The sequence below is a fragment of the Telopea speciosissima genome, chromosome 4, assembly GCF_018873765.1.
Source record: "Telopea speciosissima isolate NSW1024214 ecotype Mountain lineage chromosome 4, Tspe_v1, whole genome shotgun sequence".
NCBI classification, from domain to species: Eukaryota; Viridiplantae; Streptophyta; class Magnoliopsida; order Proteales; family Proteaceae; genus Telopea; species Telopea speciosissima.
Genome location: NC_057919.1, coordinates 71,507,161 through 71,526,325, shown reverse-complemented (window position 1 = coordinate 71,526,325; position 19,165 = coordinate 71,507,161). Strand labels below are relative to the sequence as shown.

The window sequence follows — 19,165 nt, the reverse complement described above, 5'->3', positions numbered from 1 at the left end:
AACTCTCAAGTAGAACTAGAGAATTTTTTGGACTATTTTGCAATTCATTGAGCGAGGTCCCCACTACTCTTAGGCCCATAGTTGTCAGGCTGAAAGGGCACCCAAGTGTTAATTTTTTTTTTTATATCCCCCTCTTATCTGACTTTATTTAGTATGCTACACTATATACCTGATATCATAAAAAATCAACATAGAACTAGAAGAGAGCAGAATTGAAGAAGCAAGCTATTGAAAGTTTGAAACAATCAAAACATACATTTGGTTTATAATGTTCTTGGAAATGATGAGTGTTTTGGTATACCTAGTCTTACATTTGGTTTATACTGTTCTTGGAAAATATGATTTTATGTATATGTAATTAATCTCCTCTCGATTTAGAGAAATGTTCTTCTTCTCTTATAAGTTTGATTGGTCAAATGATTTTATTTTTAGATGAGATTTTTTGTATTGGGTTGAGCACAAAACCAACTTTCCAATAAATCAAATATTTCTTAAATCTGATTTATATTGATGGAGTTCGTTCAAACCTTATTTGGTGTGTGTGTATGTTGCTGAAAAGCGCCCTGAATGGAAAGAAATTTTTAGACATCAAAACAAAAGATTAGTTTACCGTTCTTTTGTTTTTAGTGATGTTTTAGTATAAATAAGATTTATGTTGAATAATGTAAACCAGAATACCGTGGGGGTATTCTGGTCCTTTGGGTGCTTTAGTATTATGTTTTATAGTTGTTTATGTACTGCCTAGCTGTATTGGCTAGGGGGTATTTTGGTCATGTAATTTCATATTCCAGCATTATAAATAAAGGTGCCTGGGTGTTTACAATAGATCATTCAAGTTTTCTTAGTTCTGTTTTTTAGTATTCTAGTTTTGAACATGGTATCGAGCTAGGGTTCTAAGACTGCTCGATTGTTCAAAAACAACCCTTTTCTCTTGATTCCTCTCCTCTCCCCCTTCTCCTCTCCCTTCTCCCTTCTCTCTTCTCTTCCTTTGATCCATTCAACCCTTTTTAGGGCAGCACCCATGAGGTGATCCATCTATGGTTCGAGTGCTGCCCTCCATCTCACCTCAATTTTAAAACCTAATTCAGATCGATAGTCTGCTGCCATTATCTCTCTCTGCGATTCAGGATTGCTTCAGTTTTTTTTGGAGATCGATCTCGTATAGTTGGGAGATCAATTGGTTTCTTTGGAGCATCAATGCAGGCCTACGACAGATCTATCCTCTCCGATTTCACATTGATTGAAGACCCCACAGCTGCAGCCTCTTTCCTCTTCTTATCGATGCAAAACCCCGACACTTTATCGATTTGGTTCTTCTAGGCTGCTGTTTGGGAAGATTTTTTGAGGGATTATTCCCTGGTTATATTGCTGCACTCGACATCGCTTCAGCCTTAAATTCCTGCTGATTTTTGAAGATCAGAATTCTGTCCATTTCGGATCGACTCACGCAGAATTTTGAAATTCAGTTTTTTCAAAAAACTCGAATTTTACCTTGCTGCATTATGGGTGACTCGAGAGATTACATCAGCTGCCATGGAGGAGATCGGACCAGGACTGATTTCTTGCCCTATGCTGCTGCCATAAAACTAGATGGTACCAATTATCTGATTTGGGCCAGATCCTTATCCCTCATTGTGGCGGCGGGGGGACTCACCGCCACCTTCATCGTATCACCAAACAGCCCATCCGAAGAAGGGGCTGCCCGCACTAAATGGGCAGCTAATGATGCGATGGTGATGTCTTTTGTTCTGAATTCTATGACCATCGACATTTCTAGTCGTACCTTCTCCTCGAGCATCATGCGACTCGATATGGACTCTTCGTCAAGGGTACTTATGGTCGTCAGGGGTGGTGCTCGTGTTTATGAGATCTGAAAGACTCTTCAACACACTACCTAGAAAGAGATGACATACCAAGTACTATGCTGCCCTCAGTGCTTATGGCAGCAATCGGATCACTATGCTCGATTCCCGCCTACTACTGCTGTAGATATTACAGCCTACCACACTTATGTGGATCGGTTTGAGTCTATGACTTCCTGGCTGGACTTAATGATGATTATGACCCTATTCGGTGCAGGTTCTTGGTCGGGTTCCTTTTCCCACTTTGGAGGAAATTTTTTCATATGTTCACAGTGAAGAGACAAGGAGGGCTGCTATGATGATTACTCCTAAGGTTGACAGATCAGCTTTACGGACTCTCGGTTCCATCACTACCGACACTTCGCCGATAATGTTGCTGCTATTGTCGCTAGTAAAGAGCCTGTAAAGTGTGATCATTGCCACAAACCATATCACACTAAGGCTCGTGTTGGAAACTTCATTGGAAGCCTGCTGATTTTGAGAGTAAACGTGGTCGTGCTAAATCTAAAAACAAGGCCAATCACACTCAAAGTGTAGCTTCAGCTCCCACTACGACATTGGTTTCTCCCGGGAAGAACTTCAAGCTCTCCGGCGTCTGTTGAACACATCTGCTGCCCCACTACATCTGCCGCCAATTCAGGTTCCTTCTTTGCCCATACAGTATTTCCTTTGCTGGTCATTGTGCATCCGTGGTCTCCACTTGATCATAGACTGCGGAGCTACGATCACATGACAGTTCCTCCAGCTTTTAATACCTACTTCCTTGCCTCCGGTAAAGACAAAGTAAAATTGCCGATGGGTCCCTCTCCTCCATATCCGGGAAGGGCTCCATTGGTTGTTCTCCTTCATTGATTTTATCTTCGTGTTGCATATTCCCAAGTTTACTACTTACCTTCTCTCCATTAGTAGTATCACTAAATCTTTAAACCGCAAAGTGACATTCTTTCTTACTCATTGTGTTTTTAGAACCGACTCGGGAAGACGATTGGATCGGGTAAAGTGCATGGCGGATTGTACCGCTGATGGAGATCCTGCATCTACACCGGCTTTACCTTCTGACTTTGTTCACCAAAGATCTTTTCCTCCGAATTACACTTATGGCACTCTAGACTAGGACATCCACCTTTAGGAACCTTATCTACTTTATTTCCCGTTATTCGAAAACTTATTATAAAGAAGATTTTTTTGTGAGCCTTGTGTCTCGCCAAACAGACACGTTCCCAACTATCCTATTTCTAATAAAAGGTCATCTTCTTTATTTCATGTTGTTCATTCGATGTGTGGAATCTAGTAGAAAAGTTGCCCTTTCGGGTCATCGGTGGTATGTCGCCTTTATTGATTGCTATTCTAGGTTTACTTGGGTTTATCGATGCACAACAAAAGTGAGGTTTTCTCATGTTTTCAGCACTTTCACCAACTCGGTTCAAACTCAATTTCATACCACTATTCAAATTTTACGGAGTGATAATGGGCGAGAGTATATGGAAGGTCGGTTCCAAAAATACCTGGCTGTCCATGGGATCCTCCACCGACTAGGTGTGTTGATACTCCAGCCCAAAATGGTGTGGTTGAGAGGAAGAACCGCCACCTCTTAGAGGTCGCTCGTGCCCTTTGTTTGCCGGAATGTCCCCTCGCTTCATTGGGGGATGTTGTTCTCACCGCCGCCTATTTAATTAATAGGCTGCCCACAGGTCCTTCACTCTAGACCCCTTGAGCTACTACTTGGCTCTTCCTCCTTTATTGTTCCCCCTAAGGTGTTTGGGCATGTGTGCTATGCTCGGGATACCAGGTCCCCGGCAAGCTTGAACCCCGTAGTCTTCGGTGCATTTTCTTGGGGTACTCTGCTACTCGAAAGGGGTATAAATGCTATCACCCTCCATCCCGCCGGACTTTTGTCGCATGGATGTTGTGTTTCATGAGCGTCTCTCCTACTATGTGTCCCCACCTCTTCGTGGGGAGAGTGTTAGCGAAGATGTGTTGATCGTTGAGCATCCTCCTCCACTCCAGGTCTATAATGAGTCTGTTCAGCCTACTTCTAGTCCTCCCCGAGTCGTGGGGAGAAGTTCTGTTCGGGGAGCAGACCACTCCAGCCTAGGCGAGGTTCCTGTTCAGGGGGAGCACCCCTCAAGCCCAAACTCCCGTCCGGAGAACCATTAGTGAATTTCGTGAGGAGGATTGATGTTAGCACTATGAAGACCTATGGAAGGAGACATAATCAGGTTCAATCCACTGTTGCTCCGTACCCATCCAATTGCGAACCTGGATCCGTAACCCGCCTCTCCACCTGGTAATGTTCCTTCTCCGACTTACCTATTGCCTTTCGCAAAGGTGTCGGACTTGTACTTAGCATCCTATATCTCATGGTGTCTCTTATGACTCCCTTTCCCCATCATTTCGTGCTTTTGTTACTTCTCTTTCTTCATTCGTGTTCCTAATAATTGGCGGGAAGCTTTATCGATGGAAAGTGGAAGGCAGCCATGATGGAAGAAATGGAAGCTTTGAAAAAAATAACACATGGGAGCTTGTTGTTCTTCCACTGGGAAGAAAACCGTTGGATGTAAATGGGTGTTTGTGGTGAAACAGAAGGTGGATGGCACCGTGGATAGATATAAGGCACGGCTCGTTGCCAAGGGTTTTACTCGGACATACGGCATAGACTACCAGGAGACCTTGCACCGTTGCAAAGTTGAATACGATTCGTGTGTTGTTATCTTGTGCGATCGACCTTGGTTGGGAGTTGCAATAGCTAGATGTTAAAAATGCCTTCCGAATGGAGCACTGGAGGAGGAGGTATACATGGACATTCCACCAGGGTTCTCTTGTGCACAAGAATAGAGGAAAAGTGCAGCGGTAAGCGTGCACCGTATGGGCTGAAACAATCACCCCGGGCTTGGTTTGGTCGATTCCACAAGGCCATGATTTCTATGGGCTAAAAGCGTAGTAATGCTGATCACACACTCTTCATCAAGAGGGTTGGTGAAAAACTCACCGTTCTTATAGTCTACGTTGATGATATAGTGGTTACTGCAATGATGGTGATGAGATCGGACAGTTGAAGACCTTCCTCGCCAGGAATTTGAGATTAAAGATCTAGGCAAATTAAGATACTTTCTTGGGATTGAAGTGGCCAGATCTGCGAAAGGCATATTTCTCTCCCAAAGAAAGTATGTCCTAGACTTGTTGGCTGAAACCGGTTTGCTAGGTTGCCACCCTTCTGACACTCCTATGGATCCTCCTGCTCGCTCAAGGAAAATGGGGGGAGCCTGTTGATAAAGGCTGGTACCAAAGACTTGTAGGGAAGCTGATTTACCTTTCACACACTCGCCCGCACATTCCTTTGCCGTGAGTGCAGTGAGTCAATTTATGCATGATCCCTACACTTCTCATATGGAGGCTGTTCTTCGTATTCTACATTATTTGAAGTCAGCTCCTGGAAAAGGGCATTCTTTTGTCTTCACATGGTCACCTACGGGTAGGGGCATACACCGATGCGATTGGGCTGGTTCAGCAGATCGAAAGTCCATTTCTCGGATATTGTTCTTTTGTAGGTGGAAATCTTGTTACCTGCGTAGCAAGAAGCGTAATGTAGTTGCTCGCTCTAATGCCGAAGCTGAATTCGAGCTACGGCACAAGGTATTTGTGAGTTACTTTGGCTTAAAGGGCTGCTACAAGACTTGGGTCTACCTATTCGCCTTCCTATGATGTCGCATCGCGATAACAAGGCTGCAATCGGATAGCACACAACCCGGTGCAGCATGACCGTACTCAAACATGTTGAGGTGGATAGGCATTTCATCAAGGAGAAATTAGAAGATGGGCAGATATGTATTCCCTTTGTGACTTCTTCGGATCAGCTTGCGATATCTTCACCAAGGGTCTACCGGAAAATTATTTCACCTTAATCTAGTCAAGTTGGGCATGATCGACATATTTGCTCCAACTTGAGGGGAGTGTTGAATATGTAAACCAGAATACCGTGGGGTATTCTGTCCTTTGGTGCTTTAGTATTATGTTTTATAGTTGTTTATGTACGCCTAGTCGTATTGGCTAGGCAGGGTATTTTGGTCATGTAATTTCATATTCCAGCATTATAAATAAAGGTGCCTGGGTGATCGCAATAGATCATTCAAGTTTTCTCAGTTCTGTTTTTTAATATTCTAGTTTTGAACAATTTATATAATTTTTAGATTTGGAAAAAGTCCCAGCATTTGATAGTATAAAATTTCACTTACTTTCGAAATCAAGTTTTTGTTCTTGAACCAGGGGGGAGGGGGCTTGACTTTTTATTCTTTTAGAATTTGATTTTTTTGTTTAACTATTTTTATCGGATTCAAATAGGGGGTATTTGATTATTTATGAAAAATTTCTTAAGTAAATGATATTTGACATAACGAATGTAAAAGCAGTTAATTAAATGATATTTAGGATAAAAAAGTGTTGAATCTGGTTCGATGCCATTATGCCTATTCCTCAAACGGATACAAGAAAGCTTACTGCAAACATTAATGAGATGAAGGGAATTACTAGGGCTAGGAAGCCAAAAACCTTCATGTAAGATGGAAGACACCTTGGCAAGCTTATCAGAGCCAGTATCACACTTGATTCTATCACCATTTAAAGATAAACAGACCAGAGGTCAATTATTTAGCCAAATGAAAGTGTTAGAACCATCATCGATGGAGGACTGGATGGTATCAGAAACGAAGTGCCTATATTTGAGAATCTTTCCGCCATAGTTCGAGAACTCGCGAGATCTCGCCGAGATCTCGTCGAGTTTCTCGATTTTTGGAAAAGCCGAGACGAGACTGCCTACGAGTCTCAAAAGTGCAATATCTCGGCGAGATCTCGGATCTCAGTTGGATCTCGGTTTTGACCCATTATTTTCACCCACCTACCACTTAAATACCTTACCTAATTGGATAAAACTCGACATATCTCGGCGAGATCTCGGATCTCGGGTTGACCCAAAGTTGAGGCTTCGAGTTGGAAAAAAAAAATGCACCAACTCGGCGAGATCTCGACTCGTCTCGGTTTTTCCAAGAGTCGAGTTGGTACCGAGACCCGAGTTTTAGTACATTGCTTTCCGCCACATGGTTTAGATTGATGTTGGACAGAGAGTGTGAAGACTGTAAGTGATAGTGACAACTAGCGGTGGAATCCTTTTCTCTCTCGACAGATTTCAGTATGCGTGGAGGTTTCAAGGAACTGTCAATTAAATCAAATTTTTTTTGTTTCAATGCCAATGGTTTTTGTTTCAAAACTTGCATAGGTAATGTATGTGTTGGCACGAGAGCTAGGAGACTTGGAAGAAAAAGCTAGGAAACTTAGAAAATGGAGAGTAACTGATAATACGCGGGGAAGATGTAAGTGGGGATGGGGATTAATGTGTAAGGAAAGAAACAAGTAGAGGGACAAACGGTAAAGAATGGTCTAATGGATTGGGAAAATTAGGTCCATGTAGGCAAGCTTGCCTAAACCAAGGTACTAAAACTCGGAACTCGATCCTGGGAAAATATCGAGATCTCGGTCGAGTTGGTGTATTTTTTTTTTGTTAAACTCGAAACCTCAACTCGGTGGATTTTATACCTAGTTTGGGTCTGAAACTTAGTATTCAGCCTATTCTAGGCCATTTAAACACAATGACATTATCAGATTTTGCAAAAACAAAGTCCAAATGAGAGTTTTACTTCGGACCCTAAGTTGGTATACGAAACGTACTAAAATACCCTACTCTACACATAATTTTGTAATAGAAAGCAAGCAAAACATTCAATTAAACACAATGGCACAATTAAGCTTTGTTTTGAAAGCTTTCCAATAAGTCCTTGATTGCTTAAAGCTGATTATATTGTAGGAGTTATGTACCGGTCAAACTTAATTTGGTGTATGTGAATGCTGTCAAAATCACTCTGAATGAAAATATTTGTTTGGACATCAAAACAAATGAATATTTTACCGCACTTTTGGTTTTTTGCAATGTTTTACCATATTAAGATTTATGGAATTTTTAGATTTGAGAAAAATCCCAGCATTAGAAAGTTGAAAATTGTACCTATCGTCGAAAATCCAGTTTTTGTTCTTGAACTCGGGGGTTGTCTTTTTTTCCTTTTGGAATTTGATTTTTTAACTATTTTTATTGGATTCAAATAGGGGGGATTTGCTTATTTATGAATAATATCTTAAGTAAATGATATTAGGCATAAATAAGTGTAAGTGTTTGTCCTGGTTTCTAGTGTCTGTGTACCAAGGTTTGCATAGATAGGTGTTTGTAACTCTGTATACTAGGATTTCCCACCGAGTTCTTGAGACCTGACACTCATATAAAGGAGTATGGGTCAAGATCTCGCGAGATCTCGACTGAGTTGTGGTACTTTTTAAACTCGTATACCAACTCGACTCGATCTCCCGAAAAAACGAGATCTCAGTCGAGATCTTGCAAGTTCTAGAACTATGGCCTAAACGTGCTGTAAAGGAAACTTTAGCCTTATTTTATGTTACAACACTTAGCTGACCTTTCTGACAATTCAACGAACCTCCCCTGTATTTCTGACAATTACTCAAACCTCCCCTACTTTTCAAACTTGGTTTCACTTAGCCCCAGTCTGTTAACGGTATTAGTAAAAAACTTGTTGCGACTAAAATGCCCTTACTCCCTCACCCACTTGCAACCCCGTCCACGTGCTCTTCCTCTTAGCTGACCTTCTTCTTCTTCCTCCTACAAACCCACCTACTCCCACCCCTCTGCAACCCTATCCACGCAGGCCGCAACCCCCACTCCCCTCCACCTACTCCTACCCCTCTGCAGCCATATCCACGCAGGCCGGAACCCCCACTCTCCTCCACCTGCTCCCACCCCTTTGCAACCCCATCCATGCAGGCCCTAGAATCAAGTTCCAAAACCCTAGAATCGATCAATCCGGAATTGTTGGAAACAGATCAGAACCTATTAATTAGTTGAATTTCCCCATTAGTAGAAGTGGCCTGATTGGTCCCCTTCTTTTTTGGTCATGATTCTAAGTATCGGAATCGTATCGCCCGTATCGGGTGGTACATACCGGTTTTGCTAATCACTGATGCCGATACTGTATCGGTAGCACAATACAGACAAGGGGTAAAATGGTCAGAATACTCATTTTTAAGGAGATTAAGGAGTAATTTTGTCCGATACAGCCGATCCAGGCCGATGTCGTATCGGTATCGTATCGGTTTTGCTGGTTACCAATACCCGTTCTGATACTGTGTACTAAAACCATGTTTGTGGGATCATAAAATCATTTTTTTTTTTATGTATTTTTTAATGATCTTTGTCATAAAAATCAGGTGAGTAATTAATTAGAATTAATATTTTTTCTTAAAAAAAAATCTCTGGAGAAGCTAAGCTAACCTTCACATGGCCTAGCTGGACAGACAGAGAGCTGTTGGACTCTTGTAGCGGTGTAACTTGTAATACTACTGTTAATAATTCCCTGAACTAATGAGTTCTAGAAGGAACTGAGAATGTTTAAGCCCAAGGCCCCACCTGTTTTCAGGTTGTTTACAAAGCTGTCATTACTACCTTCGTTTTGAGTTTTCCAAGTTGCTTATGGCAGATGGGTTTTGCATCTTATGGCGTTTTCAGAAGTAATTTATTGTAGGACACTGGTGCAAGGATAATGGGGTTTTCTTCTATTGTTTTTTCTTTCGTGGGTAAGGGAGGTTTTGGTTTCTTGTGCTATAGGTGCAGTTGAGAATGGGAATTTTTGGGTAGATTTCAGGAGACAATGTGGGTTTGTGTCAATATTGTTATATTTTAGGGCATTTGTGGTGGTTTTAGGGGTTTAAAGTTTGCGTTTTGTTTGGAGAGGGTGGTTTTCATGTCCAGTTTAGTGGTTTTAAGGGCGGAAACTCTTTAGCGGTTCAGTTCAAATTCGAAAGTTCGCAGCAGTTTGGTTGTTTGGGAGCGTATCAGAAGCATAACACCTTTAGATGCGGTTATTTTTTTCTTTGGCAGGGATTGCTGCGTTTCTGTTGACCCTGTTGGTGGATTAGGGTGGTTTTAGCCTGTCATTGGTGGCGTTACAATTTGAGTGCTCAGCATTTGTAGTTTTTCCGTCAGGTGGGTTTGCAGGAAGAAGAAGAAGAAGAGGAAAAAGGGTGTAAGGGCAATAGGGTAACTTCCTAAAGGGAAAATAGGTATAATTGTCTGGTTTCTTAGGTTTTTCAAATTTATCCGGTTTTTTTTTTTTTGTGGGAAAATTTATCTGTTAATTAGCGTTAAAATACTAACAGACTGGGGTTAAGTGAAACCAAGTTTGAAAGTAGGGGAGGTCTGAGTAATTGTCAGAAACGCAGGAGAGGGTTCCCTGAATTGTCAAAAAGTTCCAGGGAGGTCAGAGTAATTTACTCTAAAATTATTATTTTTTTGATAGGTAACCTTTGTTACTCATTTTCTGTCACTTAGTATAGGCCGGATTCTCTTGTTCTTTTGACATTTTTGTTTCAAGGATTTGGAATCTTTTTTGATCATGTTACTGTTCTTTGTTGTAGGTCCAGACATATGCTTTGGAAGGCTGAAAATGTTGATCATTGTCTGAGGTACACAAGATCTAACCATATATGCTATGGAATAAAAGATGCAACGAATCAAGATGAGAAAAAAGGCACTTACATAGAATGATTAATAGTGGCACATTACAGGATGAATAAGGTTCTAAACATTTAACCTGTGAAACCCAACAATCAGCGAGAACAATAAACATTAATTTGATGTGCCAAACCAGCATTACCAATCAGGGTCAGCCAATCAGTTCATCCAAACAGTAATATAACCGTAATATCATAGAGAAGAGGTTGAATAAGGCAAAAGGACCGAATAGAAGAATATTGTAGTGAACACCTTCAACTATCCTTCCAATAAATGATATAACAACCACCCTAACATTCTCACCAGGAACAATTTCGCACTGCAATTTCTTCACAGAACAATGCTAAAATCTAAATTTAATTCAATTTCTTAATTTTGCACCCCCCCCTCCAAAAAAAAAAAACTTGCAAGCAGCCCCTTTTATAGTGTGGCCGGAGACTTCTAGATATTCTCCTAGACTTCTACATTTCCAAGTACTTAACATGGGGACTCTTTCCAAGATATTTAATGAATCTTCCAAGGTCTTTGACAACTGACAATGAAAATGATCTATTGACGACTTTCCTAAGAAACATTTGATATCCCAATCACATCTTTAGAGGACTAGATACAACTGAGTAATCATTCATATATGGGCTGTCAAAATAGGCTCATTATAATACAAAACATAAAAATACTAAGCTCATGACCCATTTAACCAATTAGGCTACTTATTTAACTTATTAGACTAGGATTTGGACTTAATTCTGCATGAATACTTGCGCTGGAACCTCTCTTGATCTACATCAATGGAACCACTGAACGGGTGCATCGGGACATAAATGGGATGGTAAATGATTGAATTTGAAGCTGAAATTTGACACGTGGCCAATCCAGACCATTCCCAAGATATTCAACAGCCAGACATGTCATAGACTCACATCAGCATTCCATATGGCACAATTAGATAAGCCACCCAGACAACCTTTGACCTTTAGAAACACACTGAAAAAAAGAGGAAAAATGGAAAAGAAAATAATATTATGCAATAGAACGAAGAGAGTATAGAAAGCAAAACTGCATATTATCATTTGTCAATTGGGTTTTCTTGTGCAGATGTTTCCAACCTTGAAATAAAATTGGTTCAAAAAATTCAGTATGGGGTAGTCATAGGTGACCCCAGTATACAAACACAAATTAGGTCTCTATTACGAAAGGGGAAGCTTACACTTCACAGAGGGATCACAAAAAACAAAGAAGAGGCTTTAGGGATTACCTAGAGACAAAGTGATGCAATCTGGGGTTCCGAAACCCGGCTCGGATTGATTATGGGCCCATTGAATCAACAATACTCCATGTTTTTAAGGGGTAATTTGGTAGTTAAATAGGGAATGGACAGGGGAGGCGATAGTATTTATCGATCATGGGTAGACTTGGATGCATACTGATAATTATGTGAAAGAGGGGATGACGTTAGGTTGTCTTCAACCGTGAATCATACAACAACAAACTCAGCCTTATCCCAACGTCACTGTCTTCAACCTTGAATCATAATAGGGAATAAACCAGGAGCGGTAACCCTTATTTCTACTGCAGGATGTTCCTTACAATAAACCCAACAGTCAATCAATCCTCTAAATCTAAAGGGAAAAAAAAAACTATGAACAGGTTCGTAGCCTTCATCTGTACTGAAATCCAAGGCATATTTTACTCTCATCAAGCAAATATGAACCCAGATAATTCTCAAGTTGCTGGTTGTGACAGTGGCAGGTCCCTGCTGGGTTTCAACAAATGTCTCTTGGCTGGAAGGGTTTCAACAGCTAGTAATCTTGGACTAAGGTCGCCCAGGTTGGAGATTCTCCCACCCAAACCTGTAGCAAGAAAGGAGAGATGTAGTGATTGATGCAACTACAAGAAATGTTACAATACCGTTAAAACAGGGTATACAGATAGTGATGCAGATCCATACCAAAAAAAAAAAAGAAGATAGTGATGCAGGTGCACTGCCTTGGATTGACCCAATCCCATTTGGGTATCCATGTGATGGTGAACCAGGTCCAACTGGGTCTTTGGGTTCAATAGGATTTTATTTATTTATTTATTAGGAGTCTTTAACTTTTTCTTTTTAAATACAAACTTGTAACTGTTGATCTAGACAGATTTGATTAATGAAATTTTGAATGAGTTGTTTATGGTGCCATATTGGTAACATAGCAATGGTCGTGTGACCACCTCTCTCTTTCTTTCTTTTTCGTCTCCTCCTTCCCTATTGACAATACTCTGTTTTAGACCGTCTATTAGTCCTTCACGTTGTGGGATTGATATCTCTCAGGTCTTCTCTTTTCCACCTATCTTTCTAAGTATCGATTCTACCCCCTTGGGCAACCTTAGCCCTGGTTTCTCTCATCGTAAATCAAACCCTGCTGGCTTATATCAAACTGAAACCAATTATGAATCTGCAATTATTGCCTGGAGAGATTTCAGAGCTTTAATACTTGATCGAAGCTTGATGTTTTTAAAAAATACCACCTTGGTTTAATAGGGCCTGAGATTGTGACTCTACATTTGAAATTTTAGGCCAAATAGAGGCCTGTCAAGGAAGTTCTCTCAATCCGAATTCTTCTTCCTCCCACTGGATTTGTTTGTGACCTAAGGTTGAAGACAACCTTCCAACTTAAGTGATTTAATTTCCTTTCCTTCCATTATTCTCCGTTGTTCTTATTTTTCCTTTAGTTTCAAGTCTGCCCTCATTCAATAAATCTAATACCTCCTAGCCCATTACTCTATTTGGTTATCCAGTTGCCCCTTAAACATTTTTGTTTATTACAAAATTGCCAGTCCCTTCTAGTGTTTGAGCTATTGGTTAATTAGATGGGTCCACAAGCAATCCAATTAGGGTTTATGAACCCCGAATCTGCATTTGATAGGGTTTAAGAGACTTATAAAGTGAAAAAGAATGAAGTAAGCTAGAAGAACAATGAATAGATCATCTGAAACGGGAGGAACGATAGAGAAAGAGGATTGGGGATGACGATAAAAAAGAGGGGGGGGGGGCGGAACTCGGTCAATCGCAGGCTTCAATCCAGACAAACTCAATATTCATTCATCAAATCTGAACTGCCGTTGATACAACCTTGTATTTTCAAAAGGAAATAAAAGTCTCGTTATGTGATTAATTAACTGAAATAAAATCATAAATCAAACTCAAATTACAAATTGAATACAAATTAAAGTAGCCTATCTCACACTAACTAAAACTCCAGTTTAAGATAATGGGAGAAAGAACGTTAACCGGTGTTGTGTGGTGGGTGTGTACCTTCACCTAGACACTGCCCGGTGCAAAAGGACTGCCGGACCCCCCTGGAAAGGTGGAAAGGTCCAGGGTAATATTGTCCTGTGTCTAGGCACAGGTCCACACCCACACATGGCACTGATTAGCGTTCTTTTTCTCTAAGATAATTAACAATTATAAAGAATCCCAAAAAATAAAAATTAATAAAATCCTAAAATATTCTACTAGTATAAAACCCAAATGGGATCAGGTTCTCGCTTGGGTTCCCCAAGGGGTTTGGGCTGATCCTTGGATCCACTATTGGATCACAAAGAAGTGGCATTAAGAAAATACATTGTAATAAAGGCAAATTGTTGCTCACTAGTGCATGAGAGAAGAGCAGTTTTACGGATTGGTGTAAATGTTGAGCCTCCGAGGTGGTCTTTATTATGTTGACTCCGAATGTTTAATTTCATTCTTTATTTGTATTGGCAAGGGTGCCCTTGGTTCTCTCTAATTTTGAGTATTTATTTTTTCAGGTACAAACATGTGTGTGCAATCAATACTTGGTATGCGGCTATCGGACTATGGAATGGAAACCAGATTGCTATTTATTTAGGGAATTATTAGTGTAACAAGGGTCTGTTATTTATCCAAACATAACAAAACATCAACTGCCCTCTGAACATGAGGCAACTCTACCAAATCCAAGCCTATTTGATCACTTCTGGTCTTTTCCAAGATCCATTTGCTGCCATCCGTGTGTTGAAATTCTCTGCGGATTCAGGGGATATAGATCACACTATCTTGATTTTCAGACACATTGATTTGCCTGATACATTCTGTTTTAACACTGTGATCAAAGCCTATTCCTGTGGCCCTGTTCCTTATCAAGCTGTGATATTCTATTTTGAGATGATTCGAAATGGGTTCTTTCCCAATAGTTTCACATTCCCACCTCTCTTGAGTGCTTGTGCGAAGTCACAATCTTCTGAACTCGGAGAGAAATGCCATGGTCAGATTGTTAAGAATGGGATTGACAGTGTTGTACCGGTACAGAACTCTTTGATCCACATGTATTCTTGTTGTGGGTCTATTGAATCTGCTAAGCAGTTGTTTGATGAAATGCCTCAAAGGGATTTGGTATCTTGGAACTCCATTGTTGATGGTTATGCAAAATTGGGTGATTTGGGTACTGCCCAAATCCTGTTTGGTGTAATGCCTGAGAGGAATGTGGTTTCTTGGAACATCATGATAACTGGATATTTGGACTGTGGGAAACCAGGAAATTGTTTAAAGTTATTTAGGGAGATGATGAAGATTGGATTGAGAGGGAGTGATACAACGATGGTTAGTGTACTTACTGCATGTGGCAGGTCTGCTAGGCTGAAGGAAGGCAAGTCTGTTCATGGGTCTCTCATCAGAAACTTATTTAGATTGAGCTTGATTCTTGGCACCGCTTTGATAGATATGTACTGTAAATCTCAAAAGGTGGAATACGCACAAAGATTGTTCGACAGAATGTCAGAGAGGAATTTAGTTTGCTGGAATGCAATGATCTAGGGACATTGCATTAATGGATGTCCACAAGATGGACTTAATTTGTTTGTAGATATGGTAGGAAGGTTGGACTTGGAAGATGAGCCAAGTGAATGTATTAAGACAAAGAACTCAAGGACGGAAGGACATCGAGTTCTGCCGGATGAAGTTACTTTTGTTGGTATCTTGTGCACTTGCACTCCTGCTGGATTGTTGTCAGAGGGGAGAAATTTATTTTACAAAATGATCAACGTATATAGAATAAAACCCAAATTTGCACACTACTGGTGCATGGCTCATCCCTATTTTAGTGTTGGACTCATTCATGAGGCTGAAGAAATTTTGTGTACCATCCCAATGGAGGACAATGGAGAGGATTCTTTGAATTCATTGTTGTTGAGTGGGTTGCTTGGGTTATGCCGGTTCCAGGGAGATGTGGAGGTGGGAGAGCGAATTGCAAATCGGTTGATTGAACTAGAGCCTCATAATCCATCTCGATATGCCTTGTTGTTGAATGTGTATGCCGCAGCTGGTCAATGGCAAGATGTTGCCACGGTGAAGGAACTAGCAACACAAAGAGGCTTGAAAAGAATTCCCAGTTGTAGTCTTCGTGACTTGAATGAAATCGTTCACAAATTCAAAGTGGGAGACAAATTACAACCAGGCATGGCAGAGGTCTGCTCTATGATGGATGAACTGGTGCAGCAACTAAGGACGTCGAGCACTGGTTTTCTTACACAGCTGTAGACAATAAAACTGGAACCTAATCCTAATTTTGATCAATATCTATCCAATTTTGATAGGAAATAATTTATTGCTTATATTATGTCTTTGTTTCCTCTGAATTTCAGTTTTTGTTCATTTAGAGAAACAAAAGTTGGGTTATGGGAAGCCCATTTTTTTGTCATAGACTATCATTTTGTCCTTAAAAGGTCAATCTTGCTAAAAATGAAAAATAAAAGAGGGTCAGGTTAAATTGTTGTCTGCCATCGAAAGTGATAGGACCATATCCAGTAGTGGTGACATCCCATCAGCCAGAAAGCATTCATAAGATGAATATTTTAAGTGCAAGTCACTTCTAGTCTGTATTATAAATTGGAATCATCAAATCTTCCTAACCAGACTTTGACCGATTGCACACCCACAGATCAAGGTAGCTTGTGATATAGAGAATTTGCTCCTTCTAGCAGTAAAACAATGATACCATATTAGAGTTACTGCAATTAGCTTAGGAAGTTTTTGAACCTGACGTTTAAACTGCCATTAAAGGACCCTTGTGCAGCCTGAAAGGTCCCGACTCCTTGCCCTAAATTCCCTAGGTTCAGGTGAACAAATTTCTGCAACCTAGGTTAAGCGGATACCTTGGAACGGTTTTCGCTCAGGATGGTTTTGATGCAGATCATAGCTTGTAAGAGGAAGAAAACAGCCTGCTCTGTGGATGAATTTCTTCTAAAATTGAACCAGAAATGGTTCAAACTGAGCCATTGGTTCAGGGTTTGGTGCAAGTTACACTCAAATTTAAGCCCCAATGGATTATATGGGTGATGATCTGAGTTCTTGATTATTAGCATAGTCATGGTGATGCCATGGCGTCCAGGCTCCTTGGTCGCCTTGGACGCCATGGCGGTGTTGCCTTGAATTTTGACCCTCTAAAACGCCATGGTCGCCTTGGACGCCTTGGGCGCCATGGCGGGCGCCTTGCTTGAGTCCTAAATTCTGGTTTTTCTGTTTCACTCTGATTCTGTTCTGTGGGTTTGGCTTTCTAAATCTGATTCTCAGGTTTTATAAATGCATCAGGTTTGCTTCAAATTGCCTCACAGGCACTTGATTCACACTTTCATGGATCCAAGGTAGGAATCGTTACATACCCAAGGAACTTTGGGAACCAGCCTTCTCTGTCGGGTTCCTTACCTGGAGTGTTGCTTTATCTGGCTCTCAAAACTGCCTTCACTCTATACCAATTTTGAACAGAGTTTAGAGAGATGAAAGTAGAACTAAAAGAGAGAGAGAGAGAGAGGTGAGGAAGAAGTAAAGCAGAAAAGATGAAGGATAGAAGAGTTGGAGGGAGTCATTGACTCCTTTATATATTGCTGACTTAGAAAGATAAAAAAATTACAACTTTACCCTTTGGGAGCTCTTTTATTGTCCCCCATATACAATTTATCTTTTATACCCAAACTAGCCTTACTAACAATTCCAACACAACTAACCCAGATTTAATTAGAACTTCCACCAGAATAGGAGAAAGCAGATTTAGAGAGGGAAAATTGGGAGCTAATGAAGTTTGTAAAGTGGAGAGTTGTAGCGTCTTTCTTCTTTTTTATTTGACTACCCTCCCAAATTCTACTTCTTGCTCTCTAGCATAAGTACTATTTATATCCTAACCTATAATCATATTGTTGTATATAAAGAATTTCACAGTAAATATCAAATTGAGATTTTGTCATGCCTCTTACCGCTTTATAATGTTAACCATAAGTTGTTAAATTTTCTCCAAATTGCACTTTTAGGATCATTGGATAGCTAGTCAAGTATCATCATGATGCATAATCAGACATTTGAAAGTTTTCAGGTTAAGTTACAGACAGGAAACCTGTCTGTAGAGGATTTTTTATCTACTAAGTCATTAGTCTGCTTGAATTCATAAATCAAGAATGTAGATGAAATTGTAAGTAATAAATAGAAAATAATCTTTTTCGTTTTTCTTCCATCAAGGATTTAAGAACCGATATTGGAGCGTGGATCATTACCTGTCATACTGATCAGATCAGATCCATGGGCAATGATCTGCAAATCCACATACTGGATTTGCCAATATGGTGAGCAAAAAATTTACTAGAAGATGGTACATTCAGCATCCAACTCAGGGTTGGAATCCTATATAGAGATTGGGTAGTTCTGCGCCTTTCCTTGTAACTGTTCTCTCCATTGGATCAATTGCTTGATTTACTGTTGTAGGTTTCTTCAGGCTTTTATTGGTGGATTCTCATCATTTTCCTCCAACTACCAGGATAGAAATGATACACATGAGGCAGCTCATTTTTAGGTAATCTTTCTTATACACTCTGCTTTGAACAGCTCACTATGAAAACTGTGATTTTGTAATGATTCTGTGTAATGTATGTGTGATAAAGTCATTTCATTTTGTGAATGTGAAGCTGCATGAATTGTGCATGCGTGCACATGTAAATCAAGAATTCTTGGAATTTTCTTGAGAAGTCTTGATTGGCATTGAGCTAACCATAGCACAAAGTCGAATATCTTTGATTAGTAAGTTTAAAAAGGTTTGTCAACCCCAGGAGGTGTGTATCCATGATTGGCATGTACAAATTATTGTATGAAATAACATTAGAAGTATTGGTTTCAGGTGATGGAATATCTAGTGGTTCCCCCTCCCCCACCTTGTGAACTACTTCGATTGTTGCAAGTGGCACAAGCATGGTTATTTGGAATAACTTGGGCATCTCTGAATACTCAATGTTTCATATCCTTGGCAAGTTTTCCCTACCGCTATTATGAGGTATAAGGGGTGCTTATATCCAAAATTTGAGAAATCAGATGTGTGCATGCATTAATGCATCCTTGTGCTCCAGGACATCTGTCTGAGATGAAGTACCTGCTTGAGCCCTTGATGGCCTTGTTCAACTTACTTGCCTTCTATAAACTACCAAATCAGAAGGAAGATTTCCTTCTGCAAAAAATCTGCGAACATGAAGACATGCCTCATGATATAAAAATTTGTCCACAAAGATGTTTCTCACTGTTCATTTGACTGACATCTCTCTAATCCGTTCTAGATTTTTGTGCCTGCCATTCAAATGTTATGTTAGATTCTGAAGTCAACAGAACTGATCTTTTTCTTCTTCTCATTTTCTTTTACCCAAGGATTCC

The 19,165-nt window shown here is 40.3% G+C and overlaps 1 pseudogene; it reads left to right on the top strand.

The window, feature by feature from the left end:
- The first annotated feature begins 14,422 nt into the window (after positions 1-14,422).
- Positions 14,423-16,173, top strand: LOC122657835 (annotated as a pseudogene).
- The last annotated feature ends 2,992 nt before the right edge of the window (positions 16,174-19,165 follow it).